Source organism: Mobula hypostoma, chromosome 12 (genome assembly GCF_963921235.1).
Source record: "Mobula hypostoma chromosome 12, sMobHyp1.1, whole genome shotgun sequence".
NCBI lineage: Eukaryota > Metazoa > Chordata > Chondrichthyes > Myliobatiformes > Myliobatidae > Mobula > Mobula hypostoma.
In genome coordinates this window covers 82,774,479-82,792,204 of record NC_086108.1, presented here as the reverse complement: position 1 = coordinate 82,792,204, position 17,726 = coordinate 82,774,479, and the positions used below count along the sequence as shown (strand labels likewise).

The 17,726-nt window shown below is 40.4% G+C and overlaps 1 long non-coding RNA gene across 5 annotated transcripts in view; it reads left to right on the top strand.

Annotated features, from left to right (window-relative positions):
• The first annotated feature begins 1,065 nt into the window (after nt 1-1,065).
• LOC134355229 (uncharacterized) overlaps nt 1,066-17,726 on the top strand; it is a 79,051-nt gene continuing 62,390 nt past the window's right edge. For all 5 annotated transcript variants that reach the window (XR_010019992.1, XR_010019991.1, XR_010019989.1 and 2 more), the window contains exon 1: nt 1,066-1,303. This is a non-coding gene — a long non-coding RNA (uncharacterized LOC134355229). The remainder of the gene's footprint in view (nt 1,304-17,726) is intronic.

Here is a 17,726-nt window from a genome sequence, read left to right as displayed (position 1 = left end):
ACCTTCAGACTTATAGAGATCACGCCATACATATTTGTCCATCATTAATGGGGCTAAATTAGTACTCACCGCCAGCAGAGCTATGGTTCTTCCTGTGTTCCAGTGCCTCATCCTATCTTTTAAAGTGCCTCCTCTACAAACAGTCAGTTAGGTCTCATGCCTCGTTAGGGTGCTGTTTACTGCCCCCCTCCCAAAGAGCACCCCCAATGACTTCTATTTCCCTTAATTTCCCCATAGGACACATAACTACCCCCTTGAGAATCACTGGGTTTGATTCTTGAAAGGGAAATTTGAAAATTACAATGTTTGTAAACTTTTGAGGTGTAGATCCAATAATGAGGACAGCCACACAAAGCAATATTAAAATATAAATTCCACGAAGAAAACAAACATAAGTAGAGCAACTTGATTTTAATTTAGATTTGAACCATGGATAAAAGAAAATAGTATGCATTCTTCAAAGAGCATTGTGTTAAATTGTGCTTTAAAAAAACCTGCATTACAAAAGGGTTACGTAAATTTTCAATTCAAATAAGAACACTTTCAGGCACAAGAATAAATGTTCAAAGCGCTAGCCAATGAAAAGAGAATCTCGCTCTGTATCTGGGATAATGCGGCGCTGAGAATGTGCATTAAGAAGAAGACCAGTGAGAGGATTATGTGAGGTTTACAGTGTCTGTTTGGCCTGTGCGATATCTTACTGACTAATAGCACAAGTAGCTTTGAGCCCTCACTTACTGAGCACAGCGTGCTAATAACAGCATTGTCAGCAGATTGGGACCAGCAAGTGCTGCAGAGAAAATCAACATTTAAGCTGAAGCTTTAGCAATTGAATTTTTCTTATCAACCAGAATGTTTTGAAAACAAAGTATCACTTTAAGGTTAGGGTTCTGGTTAGTTAATATTTTACACAATATTGCTATCTTGTACTATCTCATCAATGAGCCCTTTGTTGCAAAAGGGCAATTAGGGATTTCAATACGCCAAGCTATAAAATAATTGGACGTAAACTTGCTGACTATACCCTCAATAGTCTGATAGTTCCAATCTTAACTCTGTGGTTAGCAGAAATTATAAAGCTTTGGAGGATTGATGGAAGTATTGAGCACCCTGGTTCTTGTTAAATGTCAGCCTTAGCTCAGTGGTCGTTGCCCTGTTGTCTCTGAACCAAGAGGTTATGAGATGAGTCCTTCTTCTAGAGTTAAGCACACCTCTTGGCTGACATTTCAGAGTTGTTTTGATGGAAATACTGACTTCTAACTTACTAAAAGACATTGAACTACAATGATGTTTGCCTTTTCAGGTAGGTAAAACAACATTCTTTTAAGAATATCAGGATAGTTTTATTTATTTATTATTATTATTATTATTAGTAATAATAGTAGTAGTATTAGCAGTAGTATTGTTTCTTTCATTTTGTATTTGCACACTTCGTTGTCTTTTGCACCTTGGTGGAACGCCAAGGTTGGGTGGTCTTTCATTGATTCTATTCTGGTTACTATTCTATTATGGATTTATTGAGTGTGTCCGCAAGAAACTGAATTTCAGCTTGTACGCGGTGACATATATGTACTTTGGTAATAAATTTACTTTGAACATTGAACTTTGAACAGTTCCCCCTGAAGCCGTAACTAATATCTCTTAATAATATTAATAAAACAATGACTCTGGTTTTAAATCTGTGGTGATGTGGTAGGGTAACAGTTAAGGTAGAGCTATTAGAGTGCCAGAGACCCAGGTTCAATCCCACCACCCTTTGTAAGGAGTTTATACATTCTCCTCATGACCACATGGTTTTCCTCTGGGTTTTCTCCCACTTTCCAAAGAAGTATGGGTTAGTAGGTAGATCAGTCACATGGATATAATTGGGCAGTGCAGGTTCATTGGGACAAAAGAGCCTGTAGCATGTTGTATCTCTAAATATAAATTAATAAATTAATGAAGTTCAGTTACTACAACAGTAAATTATCTGTAGTTACATGCTTGCAAACTACAAATGCCGTAAACCTGAAATAAATACAGGAAGAGCTGAAGATACAAAATACTGCAGATATTGGAACCTGGAGCAAAAATCAAACTGCTGGATTTCAATATTTGAGGCAGATGTTTCCCAAAATAACTGATGCTGATGCCAAGATTAAGGAAAGCATTTTTGTAGGTCCAGGATTCACACAGGTCATCAAGCACAGACAGGTATCTGTGAGTAGAAGCAGAATCAGGTTTAGTATCCCGGCATATGTCATGAAATGTATTGTTTTGCAACAGCAGGACATTGCAATAAATAATAATGATACTGAACTATGTAATTTACAATAAGAAATATATAAATTAATTAAATAAGTAATGCAAAAAGAGAGAAAAATAGTGTATATGGGTTCATCATCCATTCAGAAATCTGATGGTGGAGTGGAAGAAGTGGTTCCTGCCTTGTTGAGTGTGTGCCTTCAGGCTTCTGTACCTCCTCCTTGATGTAAAAATGAGAAGAGGACATGTTCTGGGTGATGGGGGTCCTTAATGATGAGTAACAGCTTTTTGAGACATCGCCTTTTGAAAGTGTCCTTGATACTGGAGGGGCGAGTGACCGTGAAATGAAATGAATTATCTTTATTGTCATTGTATAGTTCAATTTGTCATGCGCCAATACAGCGAAAATGAGTTTGCAACTCTCGTACTCAATGCTATAAAACAACAAATAAAATAAATAAAATCAAGTAACCAGCCAGTACAAGCAATGTCCAGCAGTATAAAAGCGCAACTCAGGTGCATGACAGCCATAAAACCAGTATTAAAGTAGCAATATAACAATTTATGGATGATGTTTGATCGATTGGTTCAGAGCAGTTATAGCTCTGGGGAAAAAGCTATTTTTCAGTCTAGAAGTGCAGGCATAGAAAATCTTATAACGTCTGCCAGATGGAAGAAGTTCAAACAGATGATTGCATGGGTGTGTATTGTCCTTACAGATGCTTGTAGCTTTCCTTAGGCAGCGAGAGCTGTAGGTGTCCTCCAGGGCTGGGAGCTGTGTCTCGATGATCTTCTGTGCACTAGAGATGACCCGCTGAAGTGCTGGAACTGGCTGAGTTTACAACCTTCTGCAGCTTTTTCTGATCCTGTGCAGTGGTAGTGGAGAGGAATTATCAGCATTTTGGATTAAGACCCTGCATAAGGGCTACAATGGAAATGCTCAAAAGGTCAGGCAACATCAGTGTCACGAGAAACGTGGTTAAGGCTTCAGATCAATCAATGCACAGAGGACTATTTCATCCTTACATATGTTTCTCAGTGATTGGTTCAATAGAAGCCAGTTAGGACATTAGGTCCATGCCATCTGCTAATATTTTCTAGACCAAGGAGTATTATGAGGAACATGTCAATGAACCTAAATGGGAGAAGAGGGGATTTTTATTCAATGTAAGGTTCACAGTAATGAAAGGAACAAGAACATACTCAGGAATAACACTGAGCGACAAGTTTTATCAAAAGTGTTGCTTCCTCAGAAGTTTTTTTGTTTCTGATAGACCATTTGAAGCTGAACACAAATATAATTTCAGACTACTTGTATCATATAGGAATTTGATAGAAACAAGAAATTCACTTTTATAGAATATAATACATAATTACATAATTATTTAATTACATAATGGTGCTGATATGTGTGGGCACGTGGCCAAGTGGTTAAGGCATTCGACTAGCAATCTGAAGGTCATAAGTTCGAGCCCCAGCCGAGGTAGTGTGTTGTGTCCTTGAGCAAGGCACTTAACCACACAGTGCTCTGCGATGACACTGGTGCCAAGCTATATGGGTCCTTGCCCTTCCCTCGGACAACACCGGTGTCGTGGAGAGGGGAGACTTGCAGCATGGGCAACTGCTGGTCTTCCATACAACCTTGCCCAGGCCTGCGCCCTGGAAAGTGGAGACTTTCCAGGCGCAGATTCATGGTCTCGCAAGCCTAATGGAGTGCTGATAGTTCAACTAAGCTAAAAAAAGTGTTGATTTTCATTTGTACTCTGAAGTTTCTCCCTTAAGCATCCAATAATAATCCGCCAGCATTGATGGATTCCAGTTGCCCTGATACAGTTTCTCCATGACCGTGATATCCTGGTGAAACCTTTCCCCATGCTCTTCACTGACAGCGCTAAGATTTGCAGGGAAGAAGCCTAAACAGGAATGCAGAAAATGAATCTTTACTAGCCTGTTGCACTTTATGGTTTTGTATGCCTGAACCGCATTGTCAACCAGTTGCACGTAGTTTGGTGGTCCGTAGTTACCAAGAAATTTTTCAACAGCATCTTTGAATGACTTCCATGCTATTTTCACTGGTCCCACTAGAAGTTCATCAAATTGCTTGTAATTGATGACCTGTTTGATTTGTGGACCAACAAAAATGCCTTCCTTAATCTTGGCATAACATCTGTTATTCTGGAAAACACCTGCCTCAAATATCAAAGTCCTTCATGGAAATTTAAAGCCTTTCTAAAACCTGTCCTGTCATGCAGTATCCATCCTGCCTAAGTATGCCCAGCCATGCCTGGATAACATAGAAAACGTTTCAGCTTACATTGTGGGTAAGATATTAATTGACTTGAATTATGAATTGAAATAACTAATATAGGTGATTTCAAAAAAATGGTGCATGATAGGGATGATTTTCATGATCAACTGTCCATAATCCATAAGATACACCCAAAAATATTCAGGAGGCAAAATCTTTGTTTTCTAGTGTAATGGATATTCATGACGTCAAAGATGAGGCTTATAATTATGGGATAATATTCTCAATAAAAAATCAGAATCAGGTTTATTATCACCAGCGTGTATCATGAAATTTGTTAACAGCAGCAGCAGTACAATGCAATACATAATGCAGAAGAAATAACTAAATCTGTTACAGCTCATGTATATTGAATAGATTAAAAATCATGCATGCAAAAACAGAAATAATATGTATTAAAAAAGTGAGGTAGTGTTCAAGGATTCAATGTCCATTTAGGAATCGGATGGCAGAGGGGAAGAAGCTGATACTGAATCGTTGGTGCCTCCTGTGCCTCCTATCTGATGATAATAATGAGAAAACAGCATGCCCTAGGTGCTGGAGGTCTTTAATAATGGATGCTTTTCTGAAACACTGCTCCTTGAAGTTGTCCTAAGTACTTTGTAGGCTAGCACCCTAGATGGAGCCGACTAAATTTACAACCTTCTGCAGCTTCTTTCGATCCTGTGCAGTAGCTCCCCCATACCAGACAGTGATGCAGCCTATCAGAATGCTCTCCACAGTACATCTGTAGAAGTTTTTGAGTGTCCTTGTTGACACACCAAATCTCTTCAAGTTCCTAATGAAGTATAGTCATTGTCTTGTCTCCATTATAGCTGCATTGATATGTTGGGACCAGGTTTGGCACTCAGAGATCTTGACGCCCAGGAACTTGAAACTGCTCACTCTCTGCATTTCTGATCCCTCTATGAGGATTGGTATGTGTTCCTTCATCTTACCCTTCTGGAAGTCCACAATTAGCTCTTTTGTCTTGAGTGCAAGGTTGTTGCTTTGACATCACTGCACTAGTTGGCATATCTCACTCCTGTACACCCTCTTGCCTCTATCTGAGATTTTACCAACAATGTTTGTATCATCAGCAAATTTATAGATGGTACTTAAGATATGCCTAGCCACATAGTCATGTGTATATAGAGAGTAGAGCTGTGGGCTAAGCACACACCCCTGAGGTGCACCAGTGTTGATCATCAGCAAGGAGGAGATGTTATCACCAATCCGCACAGATTGTGGTCTTCCAGTTAGGAAGTCAAGGATCCAATTGCACAGGGAGGTACAGAGGCCCAGGTTCTGTAACTTCTCTATAGGATTGTGGGAATGATGGTGTTAAATGCTGAGCTATAGTCGATGAACAGCATCCTGACAAAGGTGTTTGTATTGTCCCGATGGTCTAGGGCCATGTGAAAAGCCATTGAGACCGCATCTGCTGTTGACCTATTGTGGCGATAGGCAAATTGCAGTGGGTCCAGGTCCTTGCTGAGGCAGGAATTCAGTCTAGTCTTGACCAACCTCTCAAAGCATTTCATCACTGTAGATGTGAGTGCTTCTGGGTGATAGTCATTAAGGCAACTCACATTATTCTTCTTAGGCACTGGTATAATTGTTGCCTTTTTGAAGCAAGTGAGAACTCCTGCCCGTAGAGTGAGAGGTTGAAAATGTCCTTGAATACTCACACCAGTTGGTTGGCACACTTTTTCAGAGCCTTACCAGGTACTCCGTCGGGGCCTTCCACCTTGCGAGGGTTCTCCCTCTTTAAAATATTGGATTTATACCTAATAATTTTGCAAATTAAAACAATATATTATTAAAACTTAGTCAATATGTTAATCTTTTAGTAAGATCTTCTGCATTACTAATTCACAACTTAATCTTTCTGCAGTGATTTCTAATTAACTGAAACACTGGGAAAAAAATTCATTTGCCAAGAAGTCACATTTAGTATGAAATAAAAACAGAAGATGCAGGAAACATTCAACAGGTCAGACAGTATCTGTGGAAAGAGAAAAAAAGTTAGTACTTCAAAGATACTTCATCGGATTTAGTGTCATCAAATTCAGGTCACATTTGCTTTGACTGATTATTGAAATGATTTAGTTCTGCAATGAAATGTTGGCTGCCTTGCATAGGGTGTGTTCATGCATTCTTTTGTTCATTGTAGTGTATTTAATATTTCAGTAACATTAAAGTAATATTGTAAATATATTGGTTAAGTAAGCATCCTTTGTTGTTCACATAATTGATTAAGAGTTACATGTAAGAAATACATGAAGGGCATATGTCATTACACCACCACGTCATATGTGAGCACATTACCAAGGAAAAAACAAGTAGACAAATTATCAAGTGATCCTGTGTTTTTCTTTCAATTAATTTCTGGAGTGGTATGAGGAAGTTTTAAAATGAACCCGAGATGACAACCTACCTGTTGAAATGCAGTACGTTTTTCTTCAGAAGGGGAGATAGACGGTAAAATTAAAAAAAACACAACATGGACAAAATTAACAAGTAACATGTATGCCTAAAGGTTCATAAACAGTGAGTACAAGGTTATAATAATAATCTGCTACCTCAGAAAGATTGAGAGGTTCAATTGCATAACAGATAACTGGATGTTGTATACTGAATGAAATGAGCAGTATTTTGAAGCAAATTAAATAGTCAGTGCAAAACAAGTGTCACTGTTGCTGAGTGCAGTGGATAGAAAAGCATACAGTTTGTTTAGATGTTTAACTGGTCCAACCAGACCAGCTGAAATGAGTTTTGCTGATGTTGTGAACATAATGCAGGAACACTTTAAACAGAAACCGATGTTGGTTGCTGAAAACATCAGGTTTCATAAATGGAATCAAAAGGAAGAAGAATCCATTTCAGTTTATGTGACTGAATTGAAGAAATTTTCGGAGCATTGTCAGTTCAGTGATGGGCTTTGTGATTCACTGAGAGATCACTTACTTTGAGAAATCTTACAAGAAAGCATTCAAAAATGGTTCCCAACTGAAGCACAACTCACGCTTGAGAGTAGTTGAAATCACTGTATCAATGGAAACAGCAGCCAGAGACAGAATTGAGTTGCAGTCTGGAATGAAACTGCGCGTGAACTGAATTGCAATGCCTAAACAGAAGACTGCCTGGCTGAACAAATTGTGTTATCATTGTGACGGAGGCTTACATACACCAGACTAATGCAGATTTAAAGGGGAAACTTGCCGAAAGTGCAGCAAAGCAGGACACATACAAAGAGCATGTTGGGCAGTCAAAAATAAATGGACTGCAGAGGGAAGAGAAAAAGAGAAGAAGTCAAAATTCAATTTCAAAAAAAGTACTAGTCCGCATGCTGTTTATGAAAAGTCTGAAAATGGTGAGAGTGGCACAGCACTAGGTAGCCCTGAGATTTACAATGTGAAAACTAACAATGGACAAACAATATGGCTTACACCAGAAGTGAACGACGTTAATTGAAATGGAATTGCACACTGGCTCAGCTGTATTAGTCATTCCACCAAATGAGTTTGAACAGCGTTTCAAAGATACTGAACTGAAGTCTACATATATCCAACTAAGAACTTACACTGGACAAAAATAATTCCTGTGGGATGAACATTCTTAACGGTGAAATGCAAACAAGCCACACTGAGCTTGTATATGGTAAAAACAGGAGGACCAGTATGGTGAGGCTGTGACTGACTGAGAAAACTACAACTTAATTGGAGCTCCATCCACCATTTGCATGCCACATCCAGTAACAGAGTCGACTGAAAGTGAATTAAGAAAGGTACTAGATGATGCCACAGAAGTGTTCAAGGATGGTGTTGTAAAATTCAACATATCAAGGATAAAATAGTGTTAAATGAAAATGACAAAGCTCATCCAGTTCCTTATGAAAGTCCGTGATAAAGTAGGCAGTGAGCTAGATCGCATGAATGCTGAAGGAATTCTTTCAAAGATTAAGTGGAGCCAATGGGCAATGCCAGTCATCCCAGTGGCCATGACAGATGGGTCTGAGAGGATCTGTGGTGATTTTAAGGTTACCATCAACCCAGTACCAAAAGTAGATCCACACCCTCTGCCCAGTGTAGAGGATATGTTTGTAGATCATTCTGGAGGGTAACACTACAGCAAATGGATTTAGATGGAGATGGAAGAAGACTCCAAAGTTTTTTTTTTACACCACAAACACTCACAAAGGGCGTTATTGCTGAAATAGGCTTATTTTTAGAGTAACTTCTGCACCTGCACTCTGGCAGAAAGCTAAGGATGAGGTGCGACACGGCTGCGCAGACACACAGTGGTACCTGGATGATCTAATGGTTACCAATGAGGATGACAAGGAACATTCAATAGCTTTCAATTCCCTGGACCAGACCACCTCATCTTCACCATGGATGTTCAGTCCTTATACACTACTATACCCCATCAAGGAGGACTCAAAGCTCTCTGCTTCTTTATTGACAAAGCAACCAACCAATTCCACTGAGCCACTGCCCTCCTCTGTCTGGTAGAACTGGTCCTCACACTGAGCAATTTTTGCTCCGGCTTCTCCCACTTTCTCTAAATTTAAGGGGTAACCATGGGCACTCACATGGCCTGCAGCTATGCCTGCTTCTTTGTTGGGTGTGTTGAATCCTTCCCCAGTAATACTCCCCAACTCTTCTTCCACTACACTGATGACGCTATTGGTGCTGCCTCATGCACCCATTCTGAGCTTGTCAATTCATCAACTTCGCCTCTAAATTCCACCCTGCCCTTGTATTCACTTGGTCCATCTCTGACACCTCCCTCCCCTTTCTCAAACTTCTGTCTCCATCCCTAGAGATAAACTGGCAATCAACATCTTTTATAAACCTGCTGATTCCTATGGTTATCTTAATTATACCTCTTCCTGTCCTATTGCCTGTGAAAATGCTATTCAGTTCCTTCGCCTCTGCCACATCTGCTCTGCAGCTTTCCATTCCAGGACCTCTGTGTTGTCCTCCTTCTTTAAAGAATGCTGTTCCCCTCCCTCCACTACTAATGCTGCCTTCACCCACATTTCCTCCATTTCCCAGACATCCACGCTAACTCCATCTTACCACCACCTTAACAATGATAGAGTTCCTCTTGTCCTCACCTACCACCCCATTAGCCTCATTATCCTCCACAACTTCTGCCATCTCCAAAGGGATCCTACCACTAAACATATCTTCACCTCCCTTCCCGCCACCCGCACCACCACCACGTTCCACGGTGATCGTTGACTCCACGATTCCCCTGTCTACTAGTCCCTCCCCACTAATCTCCCTTCTGGCTCTTATCCCTGCAAGCAGCTTAAGTGCTACATCTGCCATTCTCCTCTACCCTCACCTCCATTCAGGGCCCCGTTCTAGGTGAGGTAACACTTCACCTGCAAATCTGCTGGGATTGTCTATTGTGTCTGGTTCTCCTGATGTGACCTCCTCTACATTAGTGAGACCCCTGTCTCAAACTGGGGGACTGCTTCATTGCGCATGTCCATTCCATCCACCACAAGCCGGAATTCCTGGAGGCTGAACATTTTAATTCCCATTCCCATTCTGACAAGTCGGGCCAACTTGTGCCAAAGTGCGGCCACCGTCAACGTGGAGGAGCAATGCCTTTTATTCTGTTTGGGTCACCTCCAACCTGATGCATGAACAACAATTTCTCCTTCCGGTAAACAAATTCCTCTCCCCTCCTCTATTCCCCACTCTGGTCTTTTACCACTTTTCACCTATTACTTCCCCCTAGGCCCCCTTCCTCCTTCTCTTTCTCCTATTGTCCACTCTCCAGTCCTATCAGATTCCGTCTTCTAAAACCTTTGACTTTTCCCACTCACCTGGTTTTCTCTATCACCTTCCAGCTAGCCTCCTTCTCCTCCCCTCCATCTCTTTATACTGGCATCTTTCCCCTTGTTTCTCAGTCCTGAAGAAGGGTCTCGGCCTGAAACATTAATTATCTATTCATTTCCATAGACGCTGCCTGACCTGCTGAGTTCCTGCAGCATTTTGTGTGTGTTGCAATGGAAGAAGCAGTGTGGGGTGGCTTTCCAAAAGGAAATGATGACATCAGACACTGTACACAATACACAAACATTATAACCCACATCATCCAGCAAAACTTGCTTGAGATGCCTTGCCTTACTCTATAGGTGCAGTCCTGTCTCATGTTACAGGTGATGGAATATGTCATAGCCTTTCTCTTATGAATGCAGAGAAAAACTTATGCATAATTGACAGAGAAGCCTTGAGTCTGGTTTGGAGTGTAAACATTTCAACAAGTATTTGAATGAGAGAGTTTACCCTCATTACTGACCACCAACCACAAGTGTCTATTTTCAATCATCTGAAGGGTGTTTCATTAACAGCTGCAGCACGAGCACAGAGATGGACTCTGTTTCCTGAAGGGCACAATTACAAGATTGAATTCAAGTGGATGGCTAATCATGGAAATGCTGATGGATTGTCCCATTCAGCCTTGAAAAAAGGATTTTAAGAACTTACAAAAGAGGACACTCCTCTTGACATATTCTCCCAAATGCAAATCAGAAGTCTGATTATTATGACTGAGATTATCCAAAGGGAAACCAGAAAAGACCCCGCACTGTCTCAGATCTGCATGGCAAACCATAATGGCTGGAACGTGCAGCAGAAATTCCAGTTTCCTTATGTGGGGATTGAGAGTTTTTGCACCATCCAAGCGGAGAGCTAACATGTTGGAGAGGGCACAGTATAGTCCAGTTATCTAGGCATGGTCAAAATGAAAGAATTAGCTTGAAGCTGTGTCTGGTGTCCTGGGATAGGTCAGCAGATCAAGCAGCTTGCCATGCACAGTTTGAGATGCCAACAAGTCCAGAAGATGCCAAGAACAGCACACTCCACAACCAACAACTCTGCAGCCTATGAGGTTCGTGAGCTGTCCCTTGCACTAACTGAGTTGAGATGTATTCTATATTGATTTGGAGATTATAACTAAGAAGGGAGGTGTGTAGTGTATTTAGCATTTCAGTAATATTTGAGTAATATTGCACATCTATTGTTTAATTAAGCATTTTGTTGTTTACATAATTCATTAGTGGGTATATATCTAAGCACTGCACGAGCGTCTTACTAAGTGGACAAGTTATCCCGGGCTCCTGTATTTTTTTTTGATTAATTTCTGGAGTTACAAAACATAGCATTTATGATAAGGATTTTTTCTGATTCATGGAAATGTATCCGCATATTGTTCGAAACCTCTTAAAATTAAGAAATAATGCTACTCAGTTGTTAGAAGTAGCTCAAAACTATCCTTTTAAACATTCTGATCGAAATGGAATGTTTGAAGCAGGATTGAATGCACAGCCTCAATGATACTGTGCATTTAGCACTACTGTTTGAGGATTACTTTCCAGGCTTTCTAGGTATCTCTGCTTTGTTCAAATTTCCCTTCCTAATTCTCTCTTCAGGTTTTGCTCACCATTTTTTCTCTTGATTAAACCTCTGTTTCCCGAAAACTGTGGACTTTGTGAAAGCATGAAAGTTTGCTGCAGTTGAACTACCATGAAACAATTAGTCAAAATTCACTCTATCTGGAATAAATACCAAATACAATGGATTCTGGTTAATTGAGCCATCAGTTAATCAGGGCTGCTGCTTATTTGGGTCAACTCTTAAAGAACAAAAACTAATCGAGAAAATAGCTGGGATTTTCTTTGTTTATTTGGGACATTACGGCACTTAATTGCTCCAGCAGAATGTTGCCAAACAGTTTCTAACTAACATCAGTCGCATGCACTTGCGTGGCCATTATTAATAACATTGTGCTTTGAGTGAACAGTTTTTGGGTAGCTTCAGTTGCATGTTTGTGTTCAAAAAGCAGCAATTTTTGTCACTGATAGTTGGCGAGGAATAAGCAGTGAGACAATTCATAACTGCTCTGTTCACTGTGGTTTCAAGCATTCTGACTGGGTATGCCAGAAACGGTCGGGTGTGAAAATACAACCTTGCTATTTCAGCAAGTTGGAAACTACGAAGAATTGTTTTGTAATTCATTTAAATAGATAATTTGTTACTCAGTTTGTCTTTTGTATACTTTTTAAAACTATTTCCATGCAGCTTCAGCTAATTGGGGCAGCCACTTAACTGGGCCAAAATATACTGGTCCCGATGTGTCCCAATTAACCAGCATCCACTTTATTCTGGAATGTATAGATCTAAAAAAATAGCCCTGATTTGTTCTTTAATAGAAAGTAAATATTTCAGTAGTCATATTTCAACAGTGCTGAGCATTACACCATTTTCCTGAAAAAGTGGTTACATAGATAGCTCAGTAAAGGCCTTTCAGCCCACAATGTTGTGCTGACCTTTAACCTGTTCTGAAATCAATCTAACCCTTCCCTCCTACACAGCCCTCCATTTTTCTACCATCCATCCGCCTATCTAAGAGTCCCTTAAATATCCCTGGTGTATCTGCCTCTAGCACCAGCCCTGGCAGTGCATTCCACACACCCACAATTCATGAGTAAAAATAAACTTACCTCTCACATCCCCCGAATACTTTTGTTCCATCAAATTAAAATTCTGCCCTCTTGTATTAGCCACTTCCACCTGGGAAAATGACTCCGGCTGTCCACCTTGTGCACCTCTATCAAATTATCTTTCATCCATCTTTGCCCCAAAGAATGAAGTGCTGGCTCGCTCAACCTATCCTCATAAGACATGCTTTCCTTTCCAAGCAGTGTCCTCTTCAAAGCTTCCACATCATTTCAATATTGCGGTTTAGCAATGGAGTTTCCTGAGCACTGTAGACACTAACTCACCATGGAGCTTCTTAGTGCTGAATATAAGGGACATCAGTACTTATCTGGGGTTCAGCAGCCCCACTAGACAACCATGATCTTTATTCCATTTCACCATCTTTAACATATGGTACAATTATTATAATGCATTGGTTATTGAGGACTGCATTGACCCTGCCAGCCTTTGTAATCTCCATGAATAGCCGTGAAAGAAATACATCTCTCTTACATATAATTCCAAAGTGTTCATGAGGCATGCTTCCTTGTTAGTTGATATCTAGGAAGTGCTGCCAGAAGAGGTATGGCAATCAGTTACAATTAAGAGGCATTTAGACAGACATTTTAATAGACAAGGCATAGAAGACTACAATGCTAGTGCAAGCAAATGGGATTAGTGTAGATTGGCAAAGAACCCAGCATGGATGTGATAGGCAAATTTCTGTGCTGTATGGCCCTGTGGTTCCATGAATCCATCTCCTTCTCAATGTGTAGGTGTTATGTGTTTAATGAGCCATTCTTTTTCCTTCTCTATCTTTTTAGCTCAGTCCAATCTGATGATCAGCACCTTGGTTCATCATGCATTTCAGAAAGTTCATGGCAATGACTTATCTTCATTTCATGGCAGAAGGGTGCACTGCTGACTTGACCGTTTGACCTTCAGACTAGGTTTTCTGCTGATTACCTGGTTAGTATTTGGTTAGGAAAAGCACACGCCGGGGATGTGCCAAGATTCCAATATTCAACAACTACATGCAAATGCATACCTGACATCTTGCATAATTATTCAAAGTTAAATCTTGAGTCACTTGGATCAGATATGCATTAGTTCACACACAGATCTATTGCATTGTGCCTGATCTACAGTACATTGAAGTTTTATTTGTAGCCATTAATCATTTCTCCTGATTTCTCGTAAAGTTCTAACTTTTATCAAACTCACATGACAATCCATTTCCAACTAATGATTCCTTCCAATAGAAACAATTGTTCATCCCAGCTTGCCAAAAGAATAAACCAGGGAAGGTAGTGCACCCATGGCTGACAAGGGAAATTAGGGATAGTATCAATTCCAAAGAAGAAACATACAAATTAGCCAGAAAAAGGGGCACACCTGAGGACTGGGAGAAATTCAGAGTCCAGCAGAGGAGGACAAAGGGCTTAATTAGGAAAGGGAAAAAAGATTATGAGAGAAAGCTGGCAGGGAACATTAAAAGCTGACTGTAAAAGCTTTTATAGATATGTGAAAAGAAAAAGATTGGTTAAGACAAATGTAGGTCCCTTACAGTCAGAAACAGGTGAATTGATCATGGGGAACAAGGACATGGCAGACCAGTTGAATAACTACTTTGGTTCTGTCTTCACTAAGGAGGACGTAAATAATCTTCCAGAAATAACAGGGGACCGAGGGTCTAGTGAGATGAGGGAACTGAGGGAAATACATGTTAGTAGGGAAGAGGTGTTAGGGAAATTGAAGGGATTAAAGGCAGATAAATCCCTAGGGCCAGATGGTCTGCATCCCAGAGTGCTTAAGGAAGTAGCCCAAGAAATAGTGGATGCATTAGTGATAATTTTTCAAAACTCTTTAGATTCTGGATTAGTTCCTGAGGACTGGAGGCTGGCTAATGTAACCCCACTTTTTAAAAAAGGAGGGAGAGAGAAACCGGGGAATTATAGACCAGTAAGCCTGACATCAGTGGTGGGGAAAATGCTAGAGTCAATTATCAAAGATGTGATAACAGCACATTTGGAAAGCAGTGAAATCATCGGACTAAGTCAGCATGGATTTGTGAAAGGAAAATCATGTCTGACAAATCTCATAGAATTTTTTGAGGATGTAACTAGTAGAGTGGATAGGGGAGAACCAGTGGACGTGGTATATTTGGATTTTCAAAAGGCTTTTGACAAGTTCCCACACAGGAGATTAGTGTGCAAATTTAAAGCACATGGTACTGATTTGGATAGTTGGCAGACAGGAAGCAAAGAGTGGGAATAAATGGGACCTTTTCAGAATGGCAGGCAGTGACTAGTGGGGTACCCCAAGGCTCAGTGCTGGGACCCCAGTTGTTTACAATATATATTAATGACTTGTATATTAATGAGGGAATTAAATGCAGCATATCCAAGTTTGCAGATGACACGAAGCTGGGCGGCAGTGTTAGCTGTGAGGAGGATGCTAAGAGGATGCAGGGTGACTTGGATAGGTTGGGTGAGTGGGCAAATTCATGGCAGATGCAATTTAATGTGGATAAATGTGAAGTTATCCACTTTGGTGGCAAGAACAGGAAAACAGATTATTATCTGAATGGTGGCCGATTAGGAAAAGGGGAGGTGCAACGAGACCTGGGTGTCATTGTACACCAGTCATTGAAAGTGGGCATGCAGGTACAGCAGGCGGTGAAAAAGGCAAATGGTATGCTGGTATTCATAGCAAGAGGATTCGAGTGCAGGAGCAGGGAGGTACTACTGCAGTTGTACAAGGCCTTGGTGAGACCACACCTGGAGTATTGTGTGCAGTTTTGGTCCCCTAATCCGAGGGAGTCCTTGCCATAGAGGGAGTACAAAGAAGGTTCACCAGATTGATTCCTGGGATGGCAGGACTTTCATATGATAAAAAACTAGATCGACTAGGCTTATACTCTCTGGAATTTAGATTGAGGGAAGATCTTATTGAAACATATAAAATTCTAAAGGAATTGCACAGGCTAGATGTAGGAAGATTGTTCCTGATGTTGGGGAAGTCCAGAACGAGGGGTCACAGTTTGAGGATAAAAGGGAAGCCTTTTGGGACCGAAATGAGGAAAAACTTCTTCACACAGAGAGTGGTGAATCTGTGGAATTCTCTGCCACAGGAAACAGTTGAGGCCAGTTCATTGGCTATATTTAAGAGTGAGTTAGATATGGCCCTGGTGGCTAAAGGGATCAGGGGGTATGGAGAGAAGGCTGGTACAGGGTTCTGAGTTGGATGATCATCCATGATCATACTGAATGGTGGTGCAGGCTTGAAGGGCCGAATGGCCTACTCCTGCATCTATTTTCTATGTTTCTATGGACAACCAGAAATGAACGAAATACTTCAAGTGCGATCTCCTCAATATCCTATACAGTCATAACATGGCATCCCTACTCCTGTACTCAGTGCCCCAGCTGATGAAAACAAGTTTGCCAAATTTCTCCTTCACCACTTTTTCTACTTGTGGTGCTACTTTCAGAGAACTGCACACTTGTCACTCCTTCTACAACATGTTCCAGAGCCCTTTCATTTACTGTGTAAGTCCTGTCCTGGTTTAACATACCAAAATGCAACACTTCGTACTTGTCAAAGTTAAATTCCATCTGCTTTTCCTTGGCCTACTTTCCTAATTGTTCTACATCCTACTGCGATCTTAAATAAACTTCTTCACTGGCCATTATAACGTGAACTTTAGCATCATCTACAAATTTACTAACCATGCCAACTATATCCTCATCTAAAGCACCATTATAGATGACTAATAACAATGGACTTAGCACCAATCTTTGCATCATACTGCTCGTCACAGTTGTCCAATCTGCAACAGAGTCCTCGACTATCAGTCTCTGATTCCTTCCACCAAACTAATTGTTTATCTATTTGGCTAGCTCACTCTGCATCCCATGTAATCCAACCTTCTGGAGCAACCTAATATGTGAGGTTTTATCAGAATTGCTATAAAGTCCAAGTAGATTATGTGAATCCTTTTGGTCACCTCTTCAAAAAATTTGATCAAATTTGTGAGACTTGATTTCCCACAAACAAAGCCATGGTGACTATTACTAAACATTTATTTCCTTACAAAGTTCAGTTTGACCCTATCACTCAAGATCCCCTCCAGTAACTTTTCCATCACAGTAAAGTTCACCATTGTGTAGTTCCATGACTTATCCTTGCAGCCCTTCATAAATAAAGGAACAAGATTAGCCATCCTTCCAATCTTCCAGTGCCTTGTCCATGGCTAGCAATGATAAAAACATTTTTGCCAAACCCCCAACAATGTTTTCCCTGGCTTCTCACATGTAGTCACCTGACTACCTCAATTACTTTGAGCCTATTTTTGTCATGTCCTTAATAGGTTCTTGATGTATATCATGCAGAACTCAAGCAAAAAAGTTCAAGAGCTCTTCATAAGATTCTTCTTTGGAACATTTTACAAAACATTATTGCAACCCAAACAAAAATTATTCTGATGACATCCTTATAAAAGAGACTACCTTACAGAAATGATCAACATTTAGAACAACAATATTCATTTACAATCTATATAAGTAACTCTACACCAATACTGAATTTGGAAGGTGATTATATGCTAGTGCCATTTTGCCAGCTGTTCAGGACTTCCAGGGAAAATTCGTAGATGCCTGCTCTAACTCCTTGCATCATTCCCTAACAAT